The 23248-nt window shown below is 38.9% G+C and overlaps 1 long non-coding RNA gene across 1 annotated transcript; it reads right to left on the bottom strand.

The window, feature by feature from the left end:
• Positions 1-1928: 1928 nt before the first annotated feature.
• Positions 1929-18438, bottom strand: LOC120853101. Its single transcript, XR_005718707.1, has 3 exons — positions 18354-18438; positions 6461-6467; positions 1929-1938 (listed from the first exon to the last, which is right to left on the bottom strand). It is a non-coding gene; the product is annotated as an uncharacterized LOC120853101 (long non-coding RNA).
• Between the last annotated feature and the right edge of the window lie 4810 nt (positions 18439-23248).

The following is a 23248-nucleotide window of genomic DNA, read 5'->3' as shown; positions in this document are numbered from 1 at the left end:
TTGTTTTCAGGCTAGGAAAATTATGATAATGTCTCTCTACAGGGAACTTCTGGGGCAGGTTGACACCAACAACTCATAAGATAGGGACTTCTTAAGCTCCGAGTTCCTCACTATGATGTGAACCTACTGTTTATATAGCATCTATTTGTACCTCTCAGCATGGCATTCTGGGCCCAGGGTGAAGAGGAAAAAATTGAACATGAAGTTCATGATGCCTTCTGTGCTTTGCAATAAGAAATCCTCTGTCTTTGACTCAATAGTTTCATGTCTTTCTCCACTAATGATGATACTGTGACAGGCTAAGTTGTTAGCTTGCAAGCAGAGTAAAATTTCAGATCACTTATAGTTTCTTGAGTATGGTAGAAACAGAACTTCAATTTTGGCCATTTCTGACTCAATGGACATGGGTCTGGGTGGACTCCGGGAGTTGGTGATGGACAGGGAGGCCTGGCATGCTGTGGTTAATGGGGTCGCAAAGAGTCGGACACAACTGAGAGACTGAACTGAACTGAACTCTAGAACCTGGACTTGAAACCAAGCATTTGAATATAATCAGTCAGTGTCTACTGAGGAAATTAGCTAAAATGAAATTAGCATAAATATGGTGAGCAAATTTGCCCATTCTCTTAGTAAAATCAGACTTTGATCTTTCAGTTTGGTAATAGGAGAATTTATTTACTTCATAAGCCACTTTACCAATATTTTTTTGTTTTCAAGATATAATCAGTGAAACACTACTCTAGAAGAAGTAAATCCTGGCCAAGGAAATTGTAAGAAAAAAGCCACCTTGGTACACCTTATCCTTCTTGAAAAGTGTGTTAGTCACTCAGATGTGTCTGACTTTTTGCGACCCTATGGACTCTAGCCTATCAAGCTCCTCTGTCCGTGGTATTTCCCAGGCAAGAATACTGGAGTAGGTAGCCATCTCTTCTCCAGGGGATCCATGGATAAAACCCAGATTTCCTGCATTGCAGGCAGATTCTTTACCATCTGAGCCACCAGGGGAATCCTTATTCTTCTTAGAAATGGTTGATACATTAGTATTTAAACTTTCTGAGAAATTCTATAATAAAGAAGTTTGACTTCTTTATTTGAAATTTTCTGTAAAATATCTCAGATTATTTGATAGCAAAATTTCTCCTCTCTTCTATGGATCTAGGATCCCAGTGAACACATTTTGAGAATCAGTGATTGGGATAAATGCATCTTCTCAGCCTATTCTCATCCTGTTATCACAAGGCTTTGAATAGCTTCTAGTTTAAATGGTTGCACCTGTACTAATAGAGATAAGGAAAGATTTGTGAGTCCACACTTGGGCTGCAGCAATTATTCTGAGCCTTAGATTCCCAATAAAATCGCCGTGAAGCTAAAAATTTGATGTTTTTAAAACTCCCTCGGCTACTATAATTTGTAGCCAGAGTTAAGTACCATGTGATAGAGCAGTAAAGCAGGAACTCACTCCTGGGAAAATCATGAAGAAAGTATAGAGTCTATATATTATTCTGTCAATATGGTAACTGCTAGACACTTTATAAATTTTCATTTAAATTAATATAATTAAGTGAAACTTAAGCTCTATTTCTGTCATTCTTAGTCACACTCCACATACTCCATTAGCCACATACAGCTAGTGCTATAATATTAAATATTACATATATATATTATACCATATGGTATATATAATAATATGGTATATATAATATATATATTATATATATACAATGTATCATATATACATATAATATATGTACATATACATAATTATAACATATATATGTAATATTTATGCATAACATAATGTTTCCATCATCACAGAAAGTTCTGTTGGTCAGTGCTGCTATGTAAGCTACAGATTTCTCTCCCAGCATGGCGTGAACTTAGCATAGCCAAACTTAGAAGTTCCAGGTTTGGTTTCATTAAGGCACTCAGTGCTCCTTCCTAAGGGGGACTAAAGAGGATATGAATGGAAATTTTCATGGAATGTGTGTGATATATGTATATGTGGGTACATGTTAGTATGCACACATGTGTGTTCACGTGCTGTGGAAATAACTGTGATAGTCTAACTCCTTTAGCCCTGTGAAATGTATCATACTCTAAATTCATGCTAATATAAGAAAAAATTGTAATGACTTAATATCCTTGGAACCCAACTTTAAGACTCTTTCTAAACAATCAGGACTTATTGTCTTAATATTGCTTCCCTAAAAGACTTTCTTTAAAGTTTTTATTTTTGGTTTTCTCCCTGAGGGTCCCTGATTTCTCTAATTCTTGTCCAGGAATCACCCAGTAGTTAGAGAAGTTATGATCATTAATTAAATTCAGTTTTATAAGATGTTGCCATTAGCTACAGGATCTAAAACGATAACCTAAATTTTTAATTAATATGTTCAAAAAGGGCAGGGAAAATATCTCAGGGAACAAATGAAAACAAGCAGAAGGAAATTATTTTGTGCTATAAAAACACCTAATTTTTATTTGTTTAGTCGTTAAGTTCTGTCTGACACTTTTGTGACTGCATGGACTGTAACTCGTCAGACTCCTCTGTCCATGGAATTTCCCTCAAGAATACTGGAGTGGAGTGGAGTGCCATTTCCTTCTCCAGGGGATCTTCCCAACCCAGGAATGAAACTATTGTCTCCTGCATTGGCAGGCAGGTTCTTTACCAGAGAGTCACCAGGAAAGCCCACATTGTTTTGTTACATAACAATTTTTTTTTAAAACTTCTTGCAAAGATAGTTTTAATATTTTGATATTCAGTATGAGCTGAACATAAAAAAGAGTCTTCTATAAAAGTTTATGGTTATCAAGTATGTGTCATTTAGTGAATGACATGAAGTGTATAAAGAAAAAAATAATCCTTTTATGATCACTCATGTGATTTTTAAAACCAGGGCTCACCTATATGGAAGGGGTGATTTGCTGTTTTCTTACTATAGAAAACTTGAGAAGGGAAGAATCCAAGAACATAATTTTCTGACTTTAATCCAGGTTTATTAGCCACAAACTTTGATCAAATAGAAAAATACAAATACTTTTGAATGATAAAATCTCCATTCTTAATACTCTAATGCTGTCTTCATCTTAGCAGAGTGAATAGTCCCTACTTCATTCTATGAAGTCCCTCCCTGTGTTAGTCACTCAGTCATGTCTGACTCTTTGCCATCCAAGGACTGTAGTCTGCTTCTCTGTCCATGGAATTCTCCAGGCAAGAATACTGGAGTGGATACCCATTCCTTTCTCCAGGGAATCTTCCCAATCCAAGGATCAAACCTGGGTCTCCTGCATTGCAGGCACATACTTTACCATCTGAACCACCAGGGAAGCCAATTCTATGAAGTCAGAATTACCCTAATACCAAAACAAAGGCATTATAAGAAGACTACATAATAATATTTCACATGAACATTGATATAAAAATTCCCAATGAAACATTAACAAATAAAATTTAACAATGTATATAAAAATTATGCACAATGCTCAAGTGGATTTGTCCCAGGTATTGCAGTCTTGGTTCAGCATTTTAAAACCAATTAATGTAATCTATTACATAAAAGGATAATGAAGAAAATTACATAATCATATCAATATGTATAGAAAAATCATTTGAAAAAATCTAATACCATTCATAATAAAAACTCTGCAAACTAGTAATAGAGGGGGATTTCCTCAACTTGATAAAGATCCTCTACAAAATACTTAAAGGTAACATCATACTGAATGGTAAGAAATTTGTAATTTTCCCACTAAGATTTGGAACAAGGCAGGGGTGTCCTTTGTCACCATTGCTTTTCAACATTGTATTAATACTCCTGGAAAATGCAATAAGACAGAAAAAGGAAACAGAATATATGCAGACTGGGGAAAGAAATTCTCATTGTTTTCAGATAACCTGCTTGAATACATAGAAAACCTAAAAGAATGAACAAAATGACTACTCAAAATAATGAGTAGTCATACCAAAACTGAAGGATATAAGGTTGATATACAACAGTTGATCATTTTTCTATGTATGAGCAATGAGCAAGTGGAATTTTATATTAAAATGTAATACTATTTATATGAGAATCCCAAAACACTCAGGTGTGAGTATAATTAAGCATATTTAAGATCTGTAGGAGGAAAATTACAAAACTCTAAAGAGATATATCAAAGAATCAATTAATGGAGAAATATTCAATTTTCACAAATAGAAAGACTTGAAATGTAAGTTTTACCCACAGGAAATCTATAGATTCAATGCAATAACCTAAAATTCGGTTAGGTTATTTTGTGGATACTGATGTACTACTTCTAAGCTTTTAAACTGTACTGATGCACTACTTCTAAACTTTCCTGAGAAATCTGTATACAGGTCAAGGAGCAACAGTTAGAATTGGGCATGGAACAATGAACTGGTTCCAAATTGGGAAAAGAGTACGTCAAGGCTGTATATTGTCACCCTGCATATGTAACTTGCATGCAGATTACATTATGCAAAATGACGAGTTGGATGAAGCACAAGCTGAAATCAAGAGTGCCAGGAGAAATTCAATAACCTCAGATATGCAGATGACACCACCTTTATGGCAGAAAGTGAAGAGGAAGTAAAGAACCTCTTGATGAAAGTGAAAGAGGAAAGTGAAAAAGTTGGCTTAAAACTCAACATTCAAAAAACTAAGATCCTGGCGTCCAGTCCCATCACTTCACGGCAAATAGATGGGGAAACAGTGGAAGCAGTGAGAGACTTTATTTTCTTGGACTCCAAAATCACTGCAGATGGTGACTGCAGCTATGAAATGAAAAGGCACTTGCTTCTTGGAAGGAAAGCTATGCCTAACCTAGAAAGCATATTAAAAAGCAGAGACATCACTTTGCATCAAAATTCCATACAGTCAAAGCTATAGTTTTTCCAGTAGTCATATATAGATGTAAGAGTTGGACCATAAAGAAAACTGAGCACCAAAGAATTGATGTTTTCAAAGTGTGGTGTTGTAGAAGACTCTTGAGAGTCCCTTGGACTGCAAGGAGATCAAACCAGTCAATCCGGAAGTAAATCAGTCCTGAATATTCATTGGAAGGACTGATGCTGAAGCTGAAATTTGGCCACATGATGCAAAGAACTGACTCACTGGAAAAGACCCAGATGCTGGGAAAGATTGAAGGCAGGAGGAGAAGGGGACAATAGAGGACGAGATGGTTGGATGGCATCACCGACTTGATGGACATGAGTTTGAGCAAGCTTTAGGAGTTGGTGATGGACAGGGAAACCTGGCATACTGCAGTCCATGGGGGTCACAAAGAGTGAGACACAGCTCAGCGACTGAACTGAACTCAGCTGGCTTCTAAACTTGTTATAGAACAGCAAGAGACCCAGAGTAGCCACTACAATTTTGAAGGAGAAGAACAAAATCAGATAACTGACACTGCTAGACCTTAAGACTTAACATAAAGCTAGTTATCAAGACAGTGTGATACTGGTTAAATAATAGACAGATGTGCTGTGTTCAGTCACTTCAGTCATGTCCTACTTTTTGCAACCCTATGGACCATAGCCTGCCAGGCTCTGACCATGGGATTTTCCTGGCAAGAATAATGGAGTGGGCTGCTATGTCCTTCTCTAGAGGATCTTCCTGACTCAGGTATTGAAAGTATGTTTCTTGCATCTCCTGCATTGCAGACAGATTCTTTACCACTGAACCAGTGGGGAAGCCTGTAAATCTACAGAATAGAATAGAATGCATGGGAATAGCCCCACATAAATATGGTCAACTGATTTTTGACAAAAAAGCCAAAGCAAACAATAGAGCAATTATTTTATTTTATTTTTTAGCAAATAATGCTGGAACAAATGGACATCAATGTGCAAAGAACAGGTGAATTTGGGAAAAAACCCTAGGTCTGACCCAAAGTTTTTCCTGTGAGTATCAGTTCAGTTCAATTACTCAGTCGTATCTGACTCTTTGTGACTGATAGAGTCAATTCCTAGGCAGGTTGATAAGAAGTCTAGGGTACCTGAGGAGAAAGGGGTCTGGGGCTCTTGAAGTGAAGATAGGATTCTGGGGTTCTCAAAGAGGAGGAAAGGAGAAACTCCTTCCCCCCCACTTTTATTAGTCACATAAAATATATTTTTTTTCTTTAAGCTCAGAGCTGATGATTACACAACAAACAACTCAATTTAAACTCGGTCAGTTCAGTTCAGTTCAGTTCAGTCACTCAGTAGTGTCCAACTCTGCGACCCCATGAATCACAGCACGCTGGGCCTCACTGTCCATCACCAACTCCCGGAGTTCACTCAAACTCACATCCATCGAGTCGGTGATGCCATCCAGCCATCTCATCCTCTGTCCTCCCCTTTTTCTCCTGCCCCCAATCCCTCCCAGCATCAGAGTCTTTTCCAATGAGTCAACTCTTTGCATGAGGTGGCCAAAGTACTGGAGTTTCAGCTTTAGCATCAGTCCTTCCAATGAACACCCAGGACCGATTTCCTTTAGAATGGACTGGGTGGATCTCCTTGCAGTCCCAGGGACTCTCAAGAGTCTTCTCCAATACCACAGTTCAAAAGGATCAGTTCTTCAATGCTCCACTTTCTTTATGGCCCAACTCTGACATCCATACATGATTACTGGAAAAACCATAGTTTTGATTACACGGACATTTGTTGGCAAAGTACTGTCTCTGCTGTTAATATACCATCTAGGTTGGTCATAGCTTTTCTTCCAAGGAGAAAACGTCTCTTAATTTCATGGCTGCAGTCACCACCTGCAGTGATTTTGAAGATCAAAAAAATGGTCTCACTGTTTCTATTGTTTCTTCATCTATTTGCCATGAACTGATGATACCGGATGCCATGATCTTAGTTTTCTGAATGTTGAGTTTTAAGCCAGCTTTTCTCCTCTCCTCTTTCACTTTCATCAAGAGGCTCTTTAGTTCTTCTTCACTTTCTGCCATAAGGGTGGTGTTATCTGCATATCTGAGGTTACTGATATTTCTCCCGGCAATCTTGATTCCAACTTGTGCTGGAAGCTTGATGCTTCCATCATGCATTTTGCATCATGTACTCTGCATATAAGCAGGGTGACAATATACAGCCTTGACGTACTCCTTTTCCAATTTGGAACCAGTATGTTGTTCTATGTTCAGTTCTAACTTTTGCTTCTTGATCTGCATACAGATTCCTCAGGAGGCAGGTAGGGTACGGTAAGGTAGGTAATGCATCTCTTTAAGAATTTTCCACTGTTTGTTGTGATCCACACAGTTTGTTGTGATCCACACAGTTAGTTGTGATCCTATAAGTATGGCGATGCCTCTTCTTGATACATCACAAAAAGCACAATCCATGGAGAAATGAATTGATAAGGTGGACTTAATTAACATTTAACATACCCTCTCTTCAAGAGAGGGTATGAGAACAAAAGCCAAAGTTTGGGAGAAAATATTTCAAAAGAGCTATTTGATAAAGGGCTGCTATGCAAAATATACAAAGAACTGTTAAAATTGAATAAGAAAGAAATAATCCAATTTAAAATTGACCTATGATCTGAACTGGAAAAGGAAATGGAAACCCACTCCAGTATCTTGCCTGAAGAATCTCATGAACAGAGGGGCCTGGTGGGCTGCAATCCTTGGGGTTGCAAACAGTTGGACATGACTTAGCAACTAAATGACAACAACAAAGATCTGAATAGACAACACACCAAAGCAAATATGCAGATGGCAAATGAGCTTATGAAAAGATACTCAGTATCATATGCCATCAAGGAATTAAAAATTGAAACACAGCGGAGATATCACAACACATCTATTAGAATGACTATAATCCAAAACACTAACAACACCAAATGCTAGCAAGAGTGGGGAGCAATGGTAACTCTTATTTATTGCTGTTGGAAATACAAAATGATACAGCCCCTTTAGAGGAGAGTCCCGCTGTTTCTTACAATCTAAATATACTCTTACCATATAATGCAGCAGTTGTGCCCCTGGAAATATACAATGGAATGATTTTTTGAGCTGAAATAAATGTGCTTCAAGCCATGAAAAGATATGGAAGATTCGTAGGTACATTACTAAGTAATTAAAACCAGTCTGAAAAGGTACATAGTGTATGATATCAACTATAAAACATTTGGGAAAAGGCAAAGCTGTAGAAACAGTAAAAGGGTTAGTGGTAGTCAGAGCTTAGCTGCGAGGGAGGGAGGGATAAATAGGCAGGACACAGAGGGCTTTTAGAATAGTAAAACTACTTTGGTACTATATTGGTGTACACATGTTAAACATTTGTCCAAACCCACAGAATGTACAAAACTAACAGTGAACCCTGTTGTGAACTGTGGACTTTGGGTGATGATATGTCAATGTAAGTTCATCAACTGTAACAAATGTACCACTCTAATGTGGAATTTTGATATTGAAGAAGGCTATGCATATGTAGGGAAAACAGGGTGGGTATATAGAAATCTCTATAATTTCTATAATTATATTGAATTATCGCTATAATTTCTAAATCTCTATAATTTACTATGCTGTGAACTCAAAACTGCTGCATACAATAGAGTGTATTAAAAATTTCACATTTTTTGTTTTTCATCTTCTATAAAGCCACACAGTTCAGAAAATGCAATTACATAGGGAATTAATATATATATGCATATATACACATGTTATAGTTTTTCTAGGCATTTATTGTGTGCTAAGTCACTTCGGTCTTGTCTGACTCTTTGCAACTCTATGGACTATAGCCTGCCAGGCTTCTCTGTCCATGGGATTCACCAGGCAAGAATACTGGAATGGGTTGCCATTCCCTTCTCCAGGGGATATTTCTGACCTGGGGATCGAACCCACATCTCTTATGTCTCCTGCATTGGCAGGTGGGTTCTTAACCATTAGCACCACCTGGGAAGTATTTATTAGGTTAATGCAAAAGTAATTGCAGTTTTGAAGTGCTGAACTTTGCCTTTTGATATTGGAATACATTCATAAATAAATACGGTTATGTTATACATCATTTTAATGCACATTTCTTGCTTAATTTATTTAATTTCTGCTAATAACATTACTTGCTGTTTATTTTATATTTGTTTTATTCTAAGGAAATGAAGTTAGACAAAAAACAAATTTGAGCAGTTTTCTTATTTTATTTGAGTTCAAATGGATCATAAAGCAGCAGATACAACTCACAACATCAATAACTCATTTGGCCCAGAAACTGCTAGTGAATGTACAGGGCTCTGGTGGTTCAATAAGTTTTGGCAAAGAAGATGAGAGACTTGAAGATGAGGAGCATTGTGGCCAGCCATTGGAAGTTGACAATGACCAACTGAAAGGATCATTGAAGTTGATCCTCTTATAACTACAAGAGAAGATGCCAAAGAACCCAGCATTTGAAGCAAATTGAAAAGGTGAAAAAGTTCAGTAAGTGGGTGCCTCATGAGCTGACAGAAACCTCAAAAAAAGTTATTATTTTGTCTTCTCTTATTCTACGCAAAAACAATAAACCATTTCTAGATCAGATTATGACATGTGATAAAAAGTGGATTTTTGATAACCAGCAATGACCAGCTCAGTGGTTGGACTAAAAAGCTCCAAAGCACTTCCCGAAGCCAAACTTGCATCAAACTCACACATGGTCACTGCTGGGTCATCTGCTGCAAGTCTGATCAACTACAGCTTTCTGAACCCCAGGGAAACCTTTACATCTGAGAAGTATGCTCTGCAGATCAGTGAGATACACTGAAAACTGCAACCCCTGTGGATGGCATTGGTCAATAGTATGGGCCCAATTCTTCTCCATGACAATGCCTGACTGCACATAGCACAACCAGCGCTTCAAAAGTTGATCGAATTGGGCTGTGAAGTTTTCCCTTCTCCGCCATATTAACCAGACGTCTCACCAATCGACTACCACTTCTTCAAGCATCTTGGCAACTCTTTGCAGGGAAAATGCTTCCACAAATGGCAGGAGGCAGAAAATGCTTTGCAAGAGTCTGTCGAATCCTGAAACACAGATTTTTATCCTACAGGAATGAATAAATTTATTTCACATTGGTAGAAATGTATTGATTGTAATGGTTCCTATTGTGATTAATAAAAATGTGTTTGAGCCTTGTTATAATGATTTAAACTTCACATGGACATCACCAGATGGTCAACACCGAAATCAGATTGATTATATTCTTTGTAGCCAAAGATGGAGAAGCTCTATACACTCAGCAAAAATAAGACTGGGAGCTGACTGTGGCTCAGATCATGAACTCCATATTGCCAAATTCAGACTTAAACTGAAGAAAGTGGGGAAAACCACTAGACCATTCAGGTATGACCTAAATCAAATCCCTTATGATTATACAGTGGAAGTGGGAAATAGATTTAAGGGACTAGATCTGATAGATAGAGTGCCTGATGAACTATGGACAGAGGTTCACGACATTGTACAGGAGACAGGGATCAAGACCATCCCCAAGGAAAAGAAATGCAAAACAGCAAAATGGCTGTCTGAGGAGGCCTTACAAATAGCTGTGAAAAGAAGAGAAGTGAAAAGCAAAAGAGAAAGGGAAAGATATAAGCATCTGAATGCAGAGTTCCAAAGAATAGCAAGAAGAGATAAGAAAGCCTTCCTCAGTGATCAGTGCAAAGAAATAGAGGAAAACAACAGAATGGGAAAGACTAGAGATCTCTTCAAGAAAATTAGAGATACCAAGGGAACATTTCATGCAAAGACGGGCTCAATAAAAGACAGAAATGGTATGGACCTAACAGAAGCAGAAGATATTAAAAAGAGGTGGCAAGAATACACAGAAGCACTGTACAAAAAAGATCTTCATGACCCAGATAATCACGATGGTGTGATCACTCACCTAGAGCCAGACATCCTGGAATGTGAAGTCAAGTGGGCCTTAGAAAGCATCACTACGAACAAAGCTAGTGGAGGTGATGGAATTCCAGTTGAGCTATTTCAAATCCTGAAAGATGATGCTGTGAAAGTGCTGCACTCAATATGCCAGCACATTTGGAAAACTCAGCAGTGGCCACAGGACTGGAAAAGGTCAGTTTTCATTCCAATCCCAAAAAAAGGCAATGCCAAAGAATGCTCAAACTACCACACAATTGTACTCATCTCACACGTTCGTAAAGTAATGCTCAAAATTCTCCAAGCCAGGCTTCAGCAATACATGAAGCGTGAACTTCCAGATGTTCAAGCTGGTTTTAGAAAGGCAGAGAAACCAGAGATCAAATTGCCAACATCCGCTGGATCACTGAAAAAGCAAGAGAGTTCCAGAAAAACATCGATTTCTGCCTTATTGACTATGCCAAAGCCTTTGTGTGGCTCACAATAAACTGTGGAAAATTCTGAGAGAGATGGGAATACCAGACCACCTGACCTGCCTCTTAAGAAAATTGTATGCAGGTCAGGAAGCCATAGTTAGAACTGGACATGGAGCAATAGACTGGTTCCAAATAGGAAAAGGAGTACGTCAAGGCTGTATACTGTCACCCTGCTTATTTAACTTATGTGCAGAGTACATAATGAGAAACGCTGGACTGGAAGAAGCACAAGCTGGAATCGAGATTGCCAGGAGAAATATCAATTACCTCAGATAGTCAGATGACACCAGCCTTATGGCATAAAGTGAAGAGTAACTACAAAGCCTCTTGATGAAAGTGAAAGAGGAGAGTGAAAAAGTTGGCTTAAAGCTCAACATTCAGAAAACGAAGATCATGGCATCTGGTTCCATCACTTCATGGGAAATAGATGGGGAAACAGTGGAAACAGTGTCAGACTTTATATTTTTGGGCTCCAAAATCACTGCAGATGGTGACTGCAGCCATGAAATTAAAAGACACTTACTCCTTGGAAGAAAAGTTATGACCAACCTAGATAGCATATTAAAAAGCAGAGACATTACTTTGTCAACAAAGGTCTGTTTAGTCAAGGCTATGGTTTTTCCAGTAATCATGTGTGGATGTGAGAGTTGGACTGTGAAGAAAACTGAGCACTGAAGAATTGATGCTTTTAAACTGTGGTGTTGGAGAAGACTCTTGAGAGTCCCTTGAACTGCAAGGAGATCCAACCAGTCCATCCTAAAGGAGATCAGTCCTGGGTGTTCTTTGGAAGGACTGATGCTAAAGCTGAAACTCCAGTACTTTGGCCACCTCATGCAAAGAGTTGACTCATTGGAAAAGACTCTGATGCTGGGACAGTTTGGGAGCAGGAGGAGAAGGGGATGACAGAGGATGAGATGGCTGGATGGAATCACCAACTCGATGGACATGAGTTTGAGTGAACTCCGGGAGTTGGTGATGGATAGGGATGCCTGGCGTGCTGTGATTCATGGGGTCACAAAGAGTCGGACACGACTGAGCAACTAATCTGAACTGAACTGAATGTCAGCCAAACTAGTACAAATTTAGTAAGTGTTAAATTAATGCCTTTTTTGGGTAATACCCACAAAATTACACATTTAGTACTATATGGAGAGGGAAATGGCAACCCACTCCAGTCTTCTTGCTTGGAGAATCCCAGGGACAGAGGAGCCTGGTGGGCTGCTGTCTGTGGGATTGCACAGAGTCAGACATGACTGAACTAACTTAGCAGCAGCAGCAGCAGAAATAGGAAATAGAAAATAAGAATGAATTTTTCTGTGAGTTCATACTGCTGAACTGGCTTGCAATTTTAACAAAATATTTTAAATAACATTAATATTGAAATACAGTGAACAGTATTTCAAACGTCCATTTTTAGGAGTTCCAGAAAAAATGGTCCACAGCCTGAAACAGATGCAATTGAATTAACCCTCTCTTTCAGATGTGCACTTGTAGATACAATTTTCTAGAAAAGTATCATTGAAAAGTAACCATGTAGTGAGAGGCAATATTTTTATTAGTAAATGATACTTCATTTTAATAGTTCAGTCCTGGGTGTTCTTTGGAAGGACTGATTGTTACTTCAGTCTTTAGTAACAATCACAAGAGAAAGATATATTTGAATAAATATAGCATATTTGGCAAAATAAACTATCTGGTCCAGGTTGTGATATTTTTTTTCTGGAAAGTGACTATAAACTTTATTAATCTATACAATGCAAATATGCACTTAAATCTCCATTAAGTCAAGTTATTGATATTTTTTGCTGTAAATATTTCTGCTTTTTGTAATATTTTGATCTTGTTCCTACTAGAAAAAGAGGGAGTATCTTACTCAGATTTTTGTCTTCTTTTTTTTTTCTCTTTTAGCTCAGTAAATGTAGCTTCAAACGTTACATTTCCTTGCTAGCTCAGGTGTAACATAGAGATTTTTTAGGTAAACTTCCCCTCCTTTAGTCCACTGCTGCTGTAGAAGTCACACACCCTTCTTTCAATCACCAGCTGACCAGGGTCTTCTCCAATTCTTTCTCCAGTCCTACTTTCTTCTTTTTAATTTTCTTTATTATTATTTTTTTGCTCTTTATTTTTTATTTATTTATTTTTTCTTTACAATACTGTATTGGCTTTGCCATACATTGACATGAATCCACCATGGGTGTATATGAGTTCCCAATCCTGAACCCCCCTCCCACCACCTTCCCCATATCATCTCTCTGGGTCAATCCAGTGCACCAGCCCCAAGCATCCTGTATCCTGTATCAAACCTAAAATTATAATTGTATTTATTTATTTATTTTTGGCTGTGCTGAGTCTTTGTTGCTATGTTGACTTTTCTCTAGTTGTGGTGACTGGGGGCTACTCTCTAGTTGCTGTGCTCAGGTTTCTCATTGCATGGCTTCTCTTGTTGTGGGGCTCAGGCTCTAGGATGCGTGGGTTCAATAGTTGCAGCTCCAGGCTCTAGAGCACAGGCTCAATGGTTATGGTGCAGGGGCTTAGTTGCTTCACGCCATGTGGTATCTATCTGGATCAGAGATCAAACCTAAACCCATGTCTCTTTCATTGGCAGGCAGATTCTTTACTCTTGAGGCACCAAGGAAGCCCCAGCCCTATTTTCTTAAACAGCCTTCTCCTTTATCAGCTCCCCGCCCTTCCACCTATTTTACCACTCCCCCTAAGGCACAATCTTCATATTTCATAAACATGAAATTCAAAAGATATATCTGTCTGTGATTTTGCTTCTTCTACCAACCTTAAGATGGTACATTGAATATGGTATAAAAAGATCAAAGTGAATTTATTTACTTTATTGTTCTTTCAAAATAGGTCTGCTGCTAGCAGGTCTCTGGGTATGCATACAAACTTCATATAGCTATAAAAGGAAAGAAACAAATGCCAGCCACATAGCACCAAGCTGAGACACCAAATGTTAAGCAGAGATAATGAAGGGGCTGAGCTTGGAAGTTATCTGTGAGCCTCAGTAGTGGCTGCTATTTGGAATATCAAACATTCTAATGAGCATGGAGCATTGTAGGCTTCCCAAGTAATAGAGAAGATTGGCATTAGGGTCCATGTTGTAGTCATACTATAGCCAATAATTTAAGGATGAGATGATAGAAGGAAAAAACATTTCATAGTCTCCATCAAACAAAGGAATAGAGTGGTAATACTTCAATGTTCTCCCCCTTTAAGGCAAATAGATTAATAATATAATAACCACTTGAATAAAATATAATAAATGCAGAAGTTAGCCAAGGAAAGGATGGTGCTCCTGTTAACTGTGATCTAAGTTCACCAATGGACCAAATCCTACTGGCTTCCTGGTAAAATATTTCAGAGAAGTTCTGTTTCAGGATGAAAGGGCTTGTGTGCATTGTTCCAAGTAAACCCTCTGACACTGGAGTTGAAGTGCAATTTGCTACATCTGAGAGATTTTTGGTAACTTACCAAGAAATTTCCCATGTGGACCAGTTTGCCATTAATTTTGAAACTGTAGGTCTCATCTTGGGGAACACCACCCTCTGGGTCAGCTACTATGTGTCCTATGACATCAGAAATTACAGATTAAGTGCTAATGCCCCTTCCCTTTTACCAGTTGTAGTTCATAGGGAAAGCTGAAGAAAAGGGAAAGAGTCAGAATTTCTAGCTGTCCCATGGTCCTCAAACCTCTGTCACAACTTCTATATTCAGTCCTGGCAAAAGGGTTTGAAAATGAGTTTTCCAGTATTTACCTGAAATTTCTTCCTTGTTCACAAGATAGGCTCCCATCCTCATCCTTGTGTTTCTAAATACTTTTATAAGATCTGTGATCATTTTGGCATTTTGAAATAAATTTTCCTAAATTAGAATTCAAGTGCCTTATAAATTCCCCAGCAATTTTATTTGTAGATAGATAGGGATATTTTATTTTATTAAAATTTTAATGGCTCTTTAGTGATTTAAAGTAATGGGCCAGGCTGATAATACACCACTATGTACTAAGCATCAGAAAAATGTCTATAAAATTTTTGCTGTATTTTTTCTCTATGATTTTCTTTTTTTATATTCAGTTAATCCTAAATGCAAAGGCCTTTGAAAAACAAAGGATTAAAAATTATTTTTTCTTGGCTAACTCCATGGTAGCTGACAATTAAAAAAAAAGAAATATATTTTTTTTAAATTTTACTTTACAATACTGTATTGGTTTTGCCATACATTGACATGAATCCACCACAGGAGTACATGAGTTCCCAATCCTGAACCCCTCTCCCAGCTCTCTCCCCATATCATCTCTCTGGGTCATCCCAGTGCACCAGCTCCAAGCATCCTGTATCCTGTATTGAACCTAGACTGGTGATTCATTTCTTACATGATAGTATACATGTTTCAATGCCATTCTCCCAAATCATCCCACCCTCTCCCTCTCCCACAGAGTCCAAAAGTCTGTTCTATACATCTGTGTCTCTTTTGCTGTCTCGCATAAGAAATATTTCAAATTAGTTCATTCTAAATGATTTTATCTTTACAACAAAACATCCAAAACTCAGTTGTATGAATTTTCCTAAGACACAATTGCTTACTAATTGCTGAGCCTTTGCTACCTTTCCAAGGTGCTGTGCTGTGCTGTGCTAAGTCACTTCAGTCATGTGTGACTCTGTGCAACTCTATGGACTATAGCCTGCCAGCCTCCTCCTCCATCCATGGGTTCTCCAGACAAGAATACTGGAATGAGTGGCCGTGTCCTCCTCCAGGGGATCTTCCGGACCCAGGGATCGAACTCACATTTCTTATTTCTCTTATATTGGCAGGCAGGTTCTTTACCACTGGCACCACCTGGGAAGCCCCTCATTTTCAAGGTGAACAGGCCTAAAAGTCAGTTCAGCAAACATTTGTAGAGAACTTACTAAACTTAAGTCAACAGTAAGCATTATGGGATTCAAAGATTAAAAAGTAAATAATGAATCCTGTCTTCAAGGAATATGCACTATTCAGTGTGATGCAGTACAGAATGAGGTAGGCAGAATAGTTAAAGCATAAACAAAAGTGCTCAGAAAAACTAGAGGGAATAATCAGTGAGAAAAGAGAGCTTAATTGAATAAATGCTAATTGTCCTGGACTCTAAACAATGAATTGAAATTAAGTAAGAAAAGAAGAGAATAGTTCATTATAGATACAAGTTTATATGAAAATAAGAAAGTAATCCATTATGGGCAAAACAAGATCAAAACTAGTCTTATGATGAACATGGCTTTACTCCCACTATTAAGCATTATTAAGAGTCTAACATAGATTAGACACTCCCATCTCTCATTTCAACTTTTTCTGTAAAACACATTTTACACTGTAACATATTCAATAACTTACATGTTCATATTCATCATCTAACTCTCAGTAATAGAATTACTAGCCATGCACACATACACACTCCACACAAATACTTTCTATTCTTGCTTGACTTAGTACTTTAAAAACTACATTTCCATTCACCCTTGTAATTAGGTATGTCCATGAGAATGAATTCTAGTCATAGCCACTGTTGGGAAAAAAAAAAAATACCCAGGGAAATATTTTTGTGGGGCCCTTATCTATTTAAACAATTTGACTAAAAGTGTGTTATTGGCACACTTTTTGGCAATGGGTTTGCTTCCAGGACACAGGTGTCATGAAAAATACTGTTAAACCTAAGCAAAAATGGGAAAGGAAAACCCACAACAACATCGTTGTCATTGGGCATGTAGATTCAGGGAAGTCTACCACAACTAGCCATCTGATCTACAAATGTGGTGGGATCAACAAGAGAATAATTGAAAACTTCAAGAAGGAGGCTGCCAAGATGGGAAAGGGCTCCTTCAAGTATGCCTGGGTCCTGAACAAACTGAAAGCTGAATGTGAGCATGGTATCACCATTGATATCTCCCTGTGGAAATTTGAGGACAGCAAGTCCTGTGTTACTATCATTCATGCCCCAGGACACAGAGATTTCATTAAAAATATGACATCCCAGGCTGACTGTGTTGAACTGATTGTTGCTGCTGGTGCTGGTGCATTTGAAGCTGGTATGTCCAAGAACCAGCAGACCCGTGAGCGTGTCCTTCTGGCTTCCGCTCTGGGTGTAAAACAGCTAATTGCTGGAGTTAACAAAATGGATTCCACTGAGCTGCTCCACAGCCAGAAGAGATATGAGGAAATTGTTAAAGAAGTCAGCACCTATATTAAGAAAATTGGCTACAACCCCAACACAGTAGCATTTGTGCCAGTTTCTGGCTGGAATCATGACAACATGCTGGAGCCAAGTGCTAACATGCCATGGTTCAAGGGATGGAAAGTCACCCATAAAAATGTCAATGCCAGTGGAATCATCCTGCATGAAGCTCTGGGTTGCATTCTGCCACCAGTTCACCCAACTGACAAACCCTTGTGTTTGCCACTCCAGGATGTCTATAAAATTGGTAATATTGGTGCTGTCCCTGTGGGTCGAGCGGAGATTAGTATTCTCAAACCTGGCATGGTGGCCATCTTTGCTCCAGTTAATGTATCAGCTGAAGTGAAGTCTGTAGAAACACACCATAAAGCACTGAGTGAAGCCCTTCCTGGGGACAATCTGGGCTTCAATGTCAAGAATGTATCTGTCAAAGATGTTCATCGTGGCAATGTGGCTGCTGACAGCAAAAATGACTCTCCAATGGAAGCAGCTGGCTTCACAGCTCAGGTGATTATTTTGAACCATCCAGGCCAAATCAGTGCTGGATATGTGCCTGTGCTGGACTGTCACATGGCTCTCATTGCTTGCAAGTTTGCTGAGCTGAAGGAGAAGATTGATTGTCGTTCTAGCAAAAGCTGAAAGATGGCCCTAAATTCTTGAAATCTGGTGATGCTGCCATTGTTGATATGGTTCTTGGCAAGCCCATGTGTGTCAAGAGCTTCTCTGACTATCCTCCCCTGGGCCGTTTTGCTGTGTGTGACATGAGACAGACAGTCATTGTGGGTGTCATCAAAGCTGTGGATAAGAAGGCAGCTGGAGCTGGCAAGGTCACCAAGTCTGCCCAGAAAGCTCAGAAAGCTAAATGAATATTATCCCCAATACCTGCAACCCCAGTCTTAATCAGTGGTGGAAGAACGGTCTCAGAACTGCTTGTCTCAATTGGCCATTTAAGTTTAATTTTAAAAGACTGGTTAATGATCACAATGCACCATAAAACCTTCAGAAGGAAAGGAGAATGGTTTGTGGATCATATATATGTTTTGTGTGTGGCAGTTTAAGTTATTAGTTTTTAAAATCAGTACTTTTTAATGAAAACAACTTGACCAAAAATCTGTTACAGAATTTGAGACCCATTAAAAAAAAGTTTAATGAGAAAAAGAAAAAGTGTGTTATTGAATCCATGGGCCTATGTGAGATATGATAATTATCAGTGAAAATTTAGAATAATAAGTAGAGCATAGTTACTTCTGAGTTGGTTTATTGTCCAATAAGTGCATGGAAAGAATCTCTACAAGGTCCAGGTACCATCTCCTCTTGCTCAGATTAAGAGGCCCTTCTGGGCTCTTTATTGTCAAATGTGACATTACTGACTATTTTCTTATCTCATATTGTGAGAAAAAGTTAGCAGCAGTATAATTACTAATGATCCATGGCTTTATAGAACCTATTTGTATTTTAAACCATATATATTCCTCTTGCATCTGATTTTTCTAACTCCATTTGTTTAATGCCTATTACATCTTTACTCTAGTTCAGTTCAGTCGCTCAGCTATGTCTGTCACTTTGCGACCCCATGGACTGCAGCACACCAGGCTTGCCTGTCCATCACCAACTCCCAGAGTCTGCTCAAACTCATGTCCATCGAGTCAGTGATGCTATCCAACCATCTCATCTTCAGTTGTCCCCTTCTCCTCCTGCCTTCAATCTTTCTCAGCAACAGGGTCTTTTCCAATGAGTCAGTTCTTTGCTTCGGGTGGCTAAATATTGGAGCTTCAGCTTCAGCATCGGTGTTTACTCACAACACTGCATTATCCATCATGCTGTTAGACACTATGGCCATGGTAAGTCACTTCAGTCATGTCCGACTCTTTGTGACTCTATGGACTATAGCCCTCCAGGCTCCTCTGTCCATGGAGATTCTCCATGCAAGAATACTGGAGTGGGTTGCCATGCCCTCCTCCAAGGAATCTTCCCAAACCAGTAATTGAACTCGTGTCTCTTGCATCTTCTGCATTGGAAGGCAGGCTCTGGACCACTTGCCTCACCCGAGAAGCCTGTTAGAGACTACCAGCTTTCAGTGACTTTCTCAGAAATTCTTATTGTGTTTCATTGGTGATGATGACAAATGCAAGCATTATCCAGGGAATGTAGACTAATATGAAAGATAATTCGTTTTCTGATCATTTTGAAGTTACCATTTGGAAAGGACAATAGTACATCTTCTAACCATACCTTCTCTTAAACCCTTTAAATCATAATCACTATATTCCTGGAGTATGATCTCTTAGAATGTTGAGTACATCACTAGCTTCCATATACTATCACCAGTGGAGAGGATAGATAAGGGACCAATGGGTAGAGCAAGAAAAGAAGCTACATCTATCTGAGAAATGTCCATCTGGCAGGGCTTAAGACTGCTTGGATGAGCATAGTGCCACAATATCTATTGGAGGCAAGAAGACAACAATCATAGGAACAAAATTGTCATTGTGGAATAAAAATCTCAAAATCATTTGAAAGACATAGGTGTAGGGACTCCTAAGGGTTAGCCTGACATGTGGTACTAGGTACCATCAGAATGGGGCTTACAGAATAAAAGACACCTTCTTCCACTACTTACCACCTGTGGATGCTGCAGACAAGCATCAGCACCATAGTCACAATATGGACCAATGACAGCTGATGCATGGGCTCATATGTTGTGGTTCCAGCCCAACTGAACTATAGGTGGTGCTAGCTATGGGTGGTCTAGATCTCTAACTCAGCGTGTGTCTAATCTGAGTGACATTCAGCCAGCATCAGTATGCTAACTAATTTAGTCACCTTAATTTTAGGCAACCCTGCAAAGAAATACCACAAGAGCTAATGGGAATGATTTGCTCATCAGGCTGCCTTCCTGAAACTAAAACCTGGGCACTGGATTTAGAATGATCTCATAGACTTAAGTCCTGGAGCTTTTTGCAGCATCTAGTTTTCCTTGCACATGAGGTAGAGGATCACAGGATGACCCAAGGTGAGAACAGGAGATGAAAGTTCACAGAGGACCTAGTGTAGGTATACTTAGACATCAAAGTCTATATATGTCCATACACTTAGGCAGGACTTCTGGCCAGTTCCATGCCAGTCCCAGGCAACCAGGGGCCTTATATAATTAGGAAGAAGGCACCCTAAAGCATGGGCCCCATGGGGTGCAGGGCTTGAGGCAGAGGCCCTACATGCTCTTGTCTAAGGACAATACTTGTTCTATCCAATGGAATAGCATCAGAAGTAAAGAATACTGCTTCTGATTTTAGAATATAAAGACATACAAAGATTCCACATTTATTTATTTTCCTTTGCTTACTGGATGCTGTATTCCAGCAATATCTTAAAGCCACACGTTGAATGGACATGTTCAGCAAAGTAACCCTACCTCCACCTTGAACCCAGAGTAACTCTTTTGACAAATTATCTGTATGAGATATTTTGTTCTGGCCAAAGCCAAACAACACCCAGTTGTAGATGTGACTGGTGATAGAAGCAAGGTCTGATGCTGTAAAGAACAATATTGCATAGGAACCTGGAATCTTAGGTGCATGAATCAAGGCAAATTGGAGGTGGTCAAACAGGAGATGGCACGAATGAACGTCGGTGTTTTAGTAATCAACAAACTAAAATGGACTGGGATGGGTGAATTTTCTCAGATGACCATTATATCTACTACTGTGGGCAAGAAACCCTTAGAAGAAATGGAGTAACCATCATAGTCAACAAAATAGTCTGAAATGCAGTACTTGGATGCAGTCTCAAAAACGACAGAATGATCTCTGTTCATTTCCAAGGCAAACCATTCAATATCACGGTAATCCAAGTCTAAGCCCTGACCAGTAACGCTGAAGAAGCTGAAGTTGAACAGTTCTCAGAAGACCTACAAGACCTGCTAGAAGTGACACCCCCAAAAAGATGTCCTTTTCATTACAGGGAACTGGAATGCAAAAGTAGGAAGTCAAGAAAACCTGGAATAACAGGCAAATTTGGCCTTGGAGTACAGAAAGAAGCAGGGAAAAGGCTAATAGAATACTGCCAAGAGAAAGCACTGGTAATTTCAAACTCCCTCTTCCAACAACACAGGAGAAAACTCTACACATGGACATCACCAGATGGTCCACACTGAAATCAGATTGATATTCTATGAAGCCAAAGATGGAGAAGCTCTATACAGTCAGCAAAAACAAGACCGAGAGCTGACTGTGGCTCAGATCATGAAATCCTTATTGCCAAATCCAGACTTAAAGTGAAGAAAGTGGGGAAAACCACTAGACCATTCAGGTATGACCCAAATCAAATCCCTTATGATTATACAGTGGAAGTGAGAAATAGATTGAAGGGCCTAGATCTGATAGACAGAGTGCCTGATGAACTATGGATAGAGGTTTGTGACATTGTACAGGTGACAGTGATCAAAATCATCCCCAAGAAATAGAAATGCAAAGAAGCAAAATGGCTGTCTGAGGAGGCCTTACAAATAGCTGTGAAAAGAAGAGAAGTGAAAAGCAAAGGAGAAAAGGAAAGATATATCCATTTGAATGCAGAGTTCCAAAGAATAGCAAGAAGAGATAAGAAAGCCTTCCTCAGTGACCAGTGCAAAGACATAGAAGAAAGCAATAAAATGGGAAAGACTAGAGATCTCTTCAAAAACATTAGAGATACCAAGGGAACATTTCATGCAAAGATGGGCTCAATAAAGGACAGAAATGGTATGGACTTAACAGAAGCAGAAGATATTAAGAAGAGGTGGCAAGAATACACAGAAGAACTATCAAAAAAAGATCTTTAAAACCCAGATAGATCACTCACCTAGGGCCAGACATCCTGGAATGTGAAGTCAAATGGGCCTCAGGAAGCATCACTGTGAACAAAGCTAGTGGAGGTGATGGAATTCCAGTTGAAAAAAGAAAAGAAATGAAAAAATGGTTTTAAAGTGCTGCACTCAATATGCCAGCAAATTTGGAAAACTCAGCTGTGGCCGCAGGACTGGAAAAGGTCAGTTTTCATTCCAATCCCAAAGAAAGGCAAGGCCAAAGAATGCTCAAACTACCGCACAATTGCACTCTTTTCATACACTAACAAAGTAATGCTTAAAATTCTCCAAGCCAGGCTTCAATAATACGTGAACTGTGAACTTCCAGATGTTCAACCTGGTTTTAGAAAAGGCAAAGAAACCGGAGATCAAATTGCCAACATCCACTGAATTGTGGGAAAAGCAAGAGAGTTCCAGAAAAAAACATCTATTTCTGCTTTATTGACTATGCCAAAGCCTTTGACTGTGTGGATTACAATAAACTGTGGAAAATTATGAAAGACATGGGAATACCAGACAACCAGAGCTGCCTCTTGAGAAATGTATATTTGGGTCAGGAAGCAATAGTTAGAACTGGACATGGAACAACAGACTGGTTCCAAATAGGAAAAGGAGTATGTCAAGACTATATATTGTCACCTTGCTTATTTAACTTATACTCAGAGTACATCATGAGAAATGCTGGGCTGGAGGAGGCACAGGCTGGAATCAAGATTGCTGGGAGAAATATAAATAACCTCAGATATGCAGATGGCACCACCCTTACAGCAGAACGTGAGCAGAACATGAAGAAGAACTAAAAAACCTCTTGATGAAAGTGAAAGAGGAGAGTGAAAAAGTTGGCTTAAAGCTGAACATTCAGAAAACAAAGATCATGACATCTGATC

This window comes from Oryx dammah, unplaced genomic scaffold (assembly GCF_014754425.2).
Source record: "Oryx dammah isolate SB20612 unplaced genomic scaffold, SCBI_Odam_1.1 HiC_scaffold_2, whole genome shotgun sequence".
In the NCBI taxonomy this organism is placed as follows: Eukaryota; Metazoa; Chordata; class Mammalia; order Artiodactyla; family Bovidae; genus Oryx; species Oryx dammah.
This window is presented reverse-complemented; position numbering and strand designations above follow the sequence as displayed.